Raw genomic sequence first — 10,789 nt, 5'->3', positions numbered from 1 at the left:
TGTACTTCTAACTCAGAGTCAGTCAATGAAAACTATTGAAAACATGCTTGACATTTATCGATGTTGCCAGTAAAGAAAATATTAGGTACATCCTTAGGTTCGATTTACACGAGCCTCAAGCCCGTAATATTTATTTTCCAAAATATAAATGAAATGATGTGATGTTATTTCATGTGATATTCAAAGTCGCACTCATGATCGCAAATGCTTCCGTTCCGCTTTTACGCTTCAACATTTGGCTCTCGGAATAAAAACTTCCGTTACTTTATAGTTTCAAACGTTATACCAAGGACTTTGTATATGTTATACATAGTAATGTAAACAAATATTAATAGATGGCGTTGAATCAATAATATGGTAATTTCACGAGTTACTCAAAGTAGTGCGATCAAATATTAATAGATGGCGTTATAACAACAATATTTTTATTTCACATCACATTTCAAAAGTGAAGTTTTTGCAACATCTAGTTAACTACTTTGTGTAAGTATTACCTATAGATATTAAAGTTTATTAAAATTTCAAAACAGCATTAAGTAAGTAGGTACTATTAATTAAAACAATACCAAACTAGTTAACTTTAGATTTAGACCCACGTATCAAATTTAATTAGTTGAAATTTTAAATACGTTTTTAGTTTTTATCGATTTCATATTGAAAGTTGAGTTACAGACTTACAGTGGTCAGTCACCTGCCGCACCGAAACTGATACCGTACACTGATAAAATTCCACCCTGTATTATTGTATATGCAATATTTCTCGAGTGGATACTGTACACTGTATAGACCACAAACGTACCGTGGGGTCGACCCCACGACCTAAACGGTAGCTGGTAGGTAGTTACTGGATGAGGAGTCCGAAAATAAAGTGTTTTTGTGGCTCCTTAGAAGAGCCCTTCAGCCCTTAGTCAGCCAGCCAGTGGACGGCTGATGATGATTATCTAACATATTATCATTTTCATCAGCCTTCTATCGCCGACTGTTGGTATATTTTGTATGCCATTTTTCCGTTCCTGTGCCGCTCTGGTCCACTGCTTCCCCGTAACCCTGCAGATGAGATCGGACCATTGGCTGGTGATGATTGAACATAAATAATATTTATGAGTTAACACATAACTATGGTTAGTTCAAGACTTAATGGTCCCGCTACCTCCTACCTACATTGAGCAATGGCTATCAATATCAATCGAGATGCAATATCCGCAATAATTACAAGACGTATGGTTTTTATCTGGACATCAACCGCAGGCCAGGTAGAGCAGATGTTATCCGAAGATCTTTGAGACTCAAACGTAAACACTATTATTTTCAGAAAATATCTTAGAGGCATATGAATGGGCAAGCGCGTCGCTAACCTTAAACACGCAAATTCATGTGCAAAATGGAACTTTAGAGAAGTTATAATAAGAGCTACAGGATCAAGCATTCACGGGGTGGTAAGTATTTTAATAAGATTTATTGTAACCGATCTTGTTGTGACAATCACAATGGTGTAAAGGTTCTTGGCGGTAAATGGAGCTTTGTGTGGTCTCGTGGTTTCATTGTTCGCGGTGAAAAGTCAAAAATTGATGTTTATACAGCGGTGCAGCTGGTAAGGGTAAAAAATCGCGGTGTGCGATATATTGGCCAGTATTGACTGGAAAGTCTTCGTGAGAAACTAAAACAAGTAGATAGCCAACATATGCTGAAAAAAGTATGATAAAAAAAAGCGAAAGCAAATCTCGTCTGCGAAAAGCTTTTTAATTCAATAAGTAGCGGATTATATATATACCTAACTATTAACGAAGTCAACTTGGTTAATATACTTTATTTATTAACGGTGCGTGCACAGTTGCACACGCACATTGCACAGATGAGAGTAGGAATAGGACTAGCCGCCATACTCATATTGTTTCTTAATTTATGTGGCTTATACCTTCAAGATGGCATTATCACTTCCGTACTTAGGGAACTACTTATTATCTCTGATTCATTACAAAACACTTTCAAGAGAAATCAAATTACAATTCTATTGCTGAATAAACACTAAAAAGGGTAATAAAAACAGTTTTATCACAATTTATTGCTTTCAAGCGATTATCACCGTTAGTGTTCCTGCGTGCTTTTACAACTTTAATGGTCCTTCTAGCCGATTATTATTTCGATAATTGTTGGAGGTACCAAGCATACTCTATTTACCTACCTACTGTATATATTTGAAAGCCAGTCTTATCGCCTTTAAACTACACTAACATTTTATTGTGCATTAACGGTAAAAAGTAAGGATGGGGACAATTGGTTATTTCGGGTGCTTCCACACACAGTTAGTTTCCATGGCACGTACGTAGCCATATATCCTAACTAATATTATAAATGCGAAAGTAACTGTGTCTGTCTGTCTGTCTGTCTGTTACTCTTTCACGCCAAAACTACTGAACGGATTTGAATGAAATTTGGTATACATACGGTTTAGACCCTGGGAAAGAACATAGGCTACTTTTTATCCCGGAATTCCCACGTGAAAACTTTTTAAGGCGAAGCGAAGCGCGCGGGAACAGCTAGTAGGTAATATGATGAATATATGAAAACTTAGGTAGCTATACAGGGTGTTGCAAAAAGGGTATACTAAGCCGAAACCTACATGTGCAGCATGTTATATCTAAGCCCGAAACTGAAATCAGAATTTGAAAATTCGCGAAAAAAAAAATTCATTTTCCATAGAAGCTTTGTTGGTCACGTGACTTTTACTTTTATTATTATTTTTTTTTAATTTATTTATTTTAGTGTAGGTTTCGGCTTAGTATACCAATTTTGCAACACCCTGTATAAAATGAAACACGTAAGTTGACAAATGCATAGAATATACTTTTAAGCCCTCTTTGAGGGGCGAGGTAAGGTGCAGATTTTATTTGATAAGTACATTTCATACATACTGCCTAGTAGTGATGTAACGAATATTCGCATTCGCATTCGCATTCGCGAATATTCGCACTTTTTTGGATATTCGCATTCGCATTCGCATTCGCAAAATTTGGTGTGAATGTTTTGCGAATATCAGTAGGTACTTTTTATAAAAAACTATTTGAAAATAATGGTTAACAAAGGTTACCAAAGTCAAAATCCATTCGTCGATAAGTAACTTTTTTATTACAAGTCACTCTCAAATTAACAGTCTTACTTTATCATATTTATTTACTTTGGAAAATGAAACTTTAGATATAGGTAGTTAATAGTTTCATAAGACCTAAACATAAATAGCTTCTTTAAGCAATCAAAAAGCGTATTTTCACAATATAGTGTCACAGCAAGACAGCCATAGCTTTAAATAAGGTACGTGCGCCAAAGATGGCCCTATTCCTAAAATGGCCCACTTACAAAATTTAAGATAAGTTGAGTCTTAATCTTCTAAGATAAGTTGAAATTTCTCTATCTAATTGCTCTAATGTTTGGTTAGTGCCATAGAAAAAATCGCCTACGATTTACAACCTAATGTTTACAAACTTTTTAGTTGTATTTCTTTAAAATAACAAACTATTATCGTTTTTTTTTCGATACAGACTTTCGTAGGTTCAAGGGCATTCTGAAGAAGCTAAGCTTGTGTTGTTTGTATTCTTTTTTGTTTTCCAATTAATTTCATTAGGTCTTGTCACCGTGAAAAGTTCATATGAAGGCCCACCACACGCGTTACCAAGATGGCCCGGGCCTTACAGGACTATACAATATCATAGTTTCTTTGGAACATGAAAGATAGAATTTCGGCTATATTTTTTATTATTATATTATATTCAAACACTGAAACTAAACTTTAAGCGTAGTTACGGTCTCTTAAGTACCTACTTTCCAGTTTAAATACTTATAAAATAAACAAAAATTCAAACATATTTTTTTATAAACCTAATAAAGCCCACCAAAAATTGAAGCATTGTTTTTCACTCTAAATAATTGTTAGAATAACAGAAAAACATTTTTATTATTTTAATATCATTACAGACTTTTGTATTGAATGTAGATTTAGTTTTGCTAAGCCACCGTACTATTAACGCCCAAAAAATCGATAGTAATTGATTATGTAACAAAGAAGCTCATATTTTTGTTTAAGTTTTACGTAAAAACATGGTTTTTGTTCTGATAGAATTTATAAATTACTTGATTAATATCGGGCCATGATAAGTGCCTATGTTCCTAAGAAGGCCCACATTAGAGGATTTCGAAAATGATTGTTTCCGTAATGAAGCTTGATTTAATCTGATGATTTATTTGTGGATTAATATTTAAAAATAAATGGAGAATATAGTAATCAAGTTTATTTTCTTACATTGTTTCAATTTTTTTATTTATGTAATTATTGCAAAAAATGGGCCTTACAAGGCGCACGTACCTTACGTTTAAATGTTTCGTGTAAGTCGCCCTCAGAAACCGCACACAGTCGCAATGTGTCGTAACAGTTACGGAGCTAAATAAAGTGTAACTACTTCAAAAACAACTGCGACTAGTATTGGCTAGTCTCATTCGGAATGCGCCTAGAACGGAACGTACCTCGTTCAGAACAAGACTGCCACGAAACGAAACCATACAAATGACGTCAAATTTGAACACAAACTGAATATTCGCATTCGCATTCGCATTCGCGAATATCGATATCAGATATTCGCATTCGCATTCGCATTCGCGAATGTCCAAAAACACACATTCGTTACATCACTACTGCCTAGTGCTCGACTTGCTTACTTATGTTTTTTTGACAAAATCAAGGGCAGCGTGGAACAAAATGAAAGAGACATATAATTCTATACAAATAAAACTCTATGTATTTGATAAGTACATTGGGTGGTGCGCAATTCGTCTATTGCCGCAAGGCCACTCTCCGAAAGCTCTCTAATCATTCTCTTATTACATGCAACATGAGTTACTTGACTAAGAACAATGTCAGTCATTGTGGAGTCATTTTGGTCAAATTACGTGGTTTTTACTGTACTTACTCGGTATGTGGAAAGGAGCGTGTGAGTTATGGTAATGCATACAGCGATACTTTGAAAGGCCATGTCTGTGACGCCATGTCTGTGACGCTATGGAGGTGGAACGGAACTATTTAATCTAACGACCTATAAACATTAAAGTCGTCCGAACGAGTCATTAGGACGATTGTTGTTAAAACTAATGACACATTAAATAAAGTAAACTAGCTTGACTTGACTCATTGATAATTATGTATTGAGGAGACAAAACGTGGGAGGCTTATATTTCACTCACATCAGCATAGTAAATGTTTTGAAAGGTAAGTTATATTCTACGACGACCGAATGGCGTAGTGGTTAGTGACCTGACTACTGAGCCGATGGTCCCGGGTTCGATTCCCGGCTGGGGCAGATATTTGTTTAAACACAGATATTTGTTCTCGGGTCTTGGATGTGCCCGTAAAATGGCAATAGGCCCGCCCCCTATTACATTGGGACTAACATAACACTCTGGCGAAAAGTGGGTGCAGCAATGCACCTCTGCCTACCCCGCAAGGGAGTACATTAGTAGAAGGCGTGAGTGCGTGTTTTTTTTTATATTCTACCTACTCTTGGTATAGTAAACTATCCATATTACCTATGCTACCGTAGTACTGGGACATATGAAGTAAGTATTTATTAAAATCAGAATTTAAGCTTCTACCTTAGCTTAAATTAATATAATAATTTTATTATACGTCTTCACAAATGCTTCCATTGAAATCCATTGTACGTTAATATTAACCATTAATGACATTCATTAAAACTTTGCTGTTTTCGCAAATAAATATACTTACCTAAGTACTTGAAAGTACTTAGAGTACTTACCTATAGTATAGTATAGTATATTTATGTGTACTACTGCTGATATCATTAAAAATAATTTGCTTATTAGGTCGTTTAAGAGACCACTAACTAGCTTGATGTTGATATCGATTGTATCTTGTATCAAGTAACTACAGGCAGAACTCTTTCTTCTGGCGTGTACCTAATCTTTTAAATAATATATTGCGTGACCACAGTGACTTAGACATTTTTATCAATAGCATAGCATCTATTTTCAATGAGCTGGTTTCTGACTACTTTGGTTCTCATAAACCTAGTTAGTTTAATTTAGTTTGATTTCTTTGTAAGTCTTTGTTAGGGTTCCGTAGCCAAAATGGCAAAAACGGAACCCTTATAGTTTCGTCATGTCCGTCTGTCCGTCTGTCCGTCTGTCCGTCTGTCCGTCTGTCACAGCCGATTTACTCGGAAACTATAAGTACTACAGTGATGAAATTTGATGGGAATATGTGTTGTATGAACCGCTACAAAAATATGACACTAAATAGTAAAAAAAAGAATTGGGGGTGGGGCCCCCCATACATGTAACTGAGGGATGAAATTTTTTTTTTCGATGTACATACCCGTGTGGGGTATCAATGGAAAGGTCTTTTAAAATGATATAAAGTTTTCTAAAAAACATTTTTCTTAAAGTGAACGGTTTTTGAGATATCAGCTCTCAAAGTCGTAAAAAGTATGTCCCCCCCCCTCTATTTTTATAACTACGGGGTATAAAATTCTAAAAAAAATAGAGGTGATGCATGCTAATTAACTCTTTCAACGATTTTTGGTTTGATCAAAGTATCTCTTATAGTTTTTGAGATAGGTTGATTTAACTGTAATTTTGGTTAAGTTATTGTGCTTACACTATATTTGCTGCTACGGAACCCTTTGTGCGCGAGCCCGACTCGCACTTGGCCGGTTTTTGTTTTATAATTTAACTCCCTCTATTTGTTATAAAGTTATGTGTATTTTTTAGATTAAGTCTAATTATAGCTTTAGTTAACTCTCTCTATACTACCTAACTAATCTACCTAGAGGTGGAAACTTGTGAAACATAAGCTACCCTGACATTGTTATCTACAAAATAAATTAGTTAAGTTTTCCTAATATAGTAAAATAAAAAAAAATAAAAAATTACAGGTAAGCTGGTGGGAGAATGCATCACCGGGCGAATAATGATGAATTACAGGTGGAACATACCGCTAGTAGGTATCCAGATTACAGACCAAATAAAATCTAAAACCAATCACATTAACGTAATGGACGAAGATAGGCAAAGAATGGAGGTAGCTAATAAGAAATAGGTAGCCGATACGCAACTAAACAAAGTTAACATTTCTTCAGGGTAGCGTTTACAATGAGCGAGCGATAATAGGGAAATAAGTTTTTTCAGCCAGGTGGTATTATTATGGTAGCTAAGTATTTACCTAAAGAGGGAAACAAAATCAGAATCCATAGGTTTCTCTACATAAAAATAAACAAACAACCAGCTGCTAAAGACAAATATTACTGCTGAACTAATGACTACTTAATAACCTACCTACATCAAAACAAATGACAGTATGAATAGATATAGCCATTATCATTTAGAGACGAATACGAACCAACTGAAATTAGAATGTGTTTGCCATCTCCAGATTTGTTCCACCGAATTGAATATGATTTCTTTTCAATTGTCGGCGGCGAATAAGTTTTTGTTTATTAATACCAAGCCGAAGAGACACGTCATTTGCTTTTTTACCATCTAACTTTTAAATGCACCTTCTCAGTTTTCAATTGATTCTGTCATATACGAATGTATATAAGTGCCAATTTCTCCATAGTCGGTTAGAGCATAACCAGGGAGTACTGGTTGACTTTGATCTGTCATGAATTTTATATGGAGATGATGTTTAATTTATAAATCAATCCCTGTCGGTTAGATAACCGACTATGGACAAATTGGCACTATGGATTCAGTATACATGTAAGAATCTAACTGGGAGGATATCTCGCGAGCATTCGTTCGCTACCTCTTCACGAACCGCCCCATTTCAACTGTGAGGTCTGTGAGGTAAATACAACATTTGTGCAAACCAAGCACGTCCATGATTGGTCATTTCAGTATATCTCTGTTACACGCCGAGGGAATCCAGAATGAAATATACGGGAATTGTTTATAACTCGATACTATGGGGGATTTTTGCTGGAGAAGTTAAGCTATGGAAGAGTGTTAGGGCTTGTAATGGGATGTGTGGCCGACATTTGTGGCTAGGGAATTCAGATTTCATGGACTCCAGTCCAGACCCCTTAGCATGAATTTTCATCGTGAACGTGACGTGTAATTACTCAATGAACTTTGTAGGGAAATTTTAGTACTGCTACCGACCGCCAGGGGCGCTCTTCATATTTTCATACAAAATTACTCGATGAATTCTACTTCACGTTCACGATGAAAATTCATGCTACGGGGTCAGAACATCTCTACCGTTCCTTCCCACATACTTTATAATTTGTTCGTGATTCTTACTCGTGGTATTGATATCGAATACTTACACATACTTTCTTATCGATATTGGCACAATAAACGGTAGCTAGCGGAATAATTATCCGCATGCGGTAACGGTGATTCCACCAGGATATTGTCAGTTATAATACGCCAAGACCAACCAGACGTACCGTGAAGATGAAGATTGTACGCAATTAATAAAAATAACCACGTATAAGTACATAAAACCGGCTAGACACAGCCGGCAAATAAAGAAGTTTTAGAACCTGTACCCTGTTTCATTGCTAAGCCATTCCCTGTACTTAATGACAGCAATAACATCGTGTTACAGCGTCCCCATACATCATTGATTGCTGATACCATTGTATGTCCACCATTAGAGAGAATTAAACGATTTAATTTTCGAGTTTCCCCCGGTCCCTCGATCCACGTAATCACAGAGCTCGGACACGGTAATCCTCCAATTTATTGAGCCGAACATCGTCAAATGTTGTGACATACGGATTTATAAACCCGGTAATGAAATTATATTGAATTGCCATAAATTACTTGGTGACAATGGTCCCGGCCACAATGATCGTCCAAATTGGAGCCCGCTATTGGCTATTTACAATGCCGTTTGTAGGTTAAATAGTAGTGCGGTCATAACAGACCACCCCTGTGCGTTGGCCAACAATTGGACTTCGGTTACTGGGGGCAAGATGTTTGCCGGTGACAAAAGTGTAGCCAGTAATTTATTGGAGCAATGAATTTGTGTGTGGTATTTTATTCAGCGATGGCCAGTACGTAATCGTTTAAAAGTAAACATTGGGAAAATACTTGATTATATTTTTTACTAAGGATTCTTGACTAAACAATTTTTATTTTCATGACATGTTACGTGTGACGTCCATGTCGGTTTTAGATTCAAATATTGAAACGATGAAGTTAATTGTTATCTCAGTATTTTTGGAACTTGACAATATGATTATGCTGTATACGTTTGAGTACACGCACTGCAGAATACTACCAGTGTGGGTAATCAAAACTTATTGTTTCTGCAATCTTTTGTCAAGAAAAAATATATTCCATAACATCTTTATATTTTCTGCATTCAGCAGTCATCGATTCATTAATCGAACAATAACTTCTTAATAAAACATAACAAATGAGGCAGTGCTTGCTCACCATTCACAATTAGATGATCTTTTATGAAACGTCGGTGGTTATGGCAGAAGCATGACGTGGAGGAATGTCAGGTCACAAAGGGATGAGGTGGAACGGGAGCGTAGGTAGCCCAGGACCCTCGCTCTTCCGTCAATATCGTAGACAGCGGGACACCATTGTCACTGCTCCCATTGTACCAAAAAGCGCTGACCAAAAATCATTAATTTTGTATCACAAAGCGGGAACCCACAAATCGAAGCTGGAAAAAAATAGGGCTCATTCACGAGCGGTCACTCACATGCGCAGGACCGCCGCGTCAATATATCTGATTTGAGTTTTAATTATAATAATGATTTTGGAAAATGAAGCCGCCGACATTGTTGCTCTGTATCATCTCTGTATGGTATTTTGGATTTTGTGTTGAGTTATTTTGATATCTATTCTGTAAAATAAGCGGCATGCCATACCTACACAGTTTCATAACTATGGATGTATTTAAAATCGTTACAGGTGCTGCCACAAATTTGAGTTTCTAAATTGTGGTTTCAAAGGTGAGAAGGTTTATAGTATTATACAGTACTTATACTACGTATGTTCAATGACCGAGTAGTGAGAAGGATTCACTACATGTAAATTTCCTCTTGGTTGGATTCTTGACGACGGAAAGCCGTCTACAAATTTAGGGCCATACGAACTTAAGGACCTATTTACATAAATTACCAATAGTTATTACTAAAAGGGTCATGTTCCCTACTGTGTCACACGTGCCTTGGGCCGCTCTCGACTCTACTCTCATGAACTGAGCATAATACCATCTTTGTTCAGACCGTGATTTTAAAGTAGGCACAGAACAGCAAAGCTTCGCCATAAATCAATAGTCTTTTATGATTAACGTCAACGTAAAGCGTAAAGTTTCATATTTAGTGTAGCTAGTCCAACCGTAACCAACCGAACCGGATTAAGTGAAACTCAAAAAAATATATCACTATAAATAAAACTTTCAGCTTTGTTTACACGCGACGCTACGTTCAATATTAAACGGATCCGTACATAAATTTACAGAATCACCCGACTGCATAAAGAGTTTTATTTATTCTATCACCAAAATATTTAAACAAATCGTTCAAGTATTAATAACGTGTGCCGTAACAAATACGATTAGGACGCACTAAGTCAGAGATCCAACACAGATGTTTGGGGCGAATTAAAAAGCGTTGTGGATAACGAAAAAAAAAAGTCTTTGTGTTGGCTAAATTCGCTTTATCCCGTAAACCGGAATCTTCCCCTGCGCAGAATAATGCTAATCATAATGGCATTACATTCATTCGTTGGATTTCATCAAGTGTCCTGGGACTCC

The sequence above is a fragment of the Plutella xylostella genome, chromosome 23, assembly GCF_932276165.1.
Source record: "Plutella xylostella chromosome 23, ilPluXylo3.1, whole genome shotgun sequence".
Lineage (NCBI taxonomy): Eukaryota > Metazoa > Arthropoda > Insecta > Lepidoptera > Plutellidae > Plutella > Plutella xylostella.
This window is presented reverse-complemented; position numbering follows the sequence as displayed.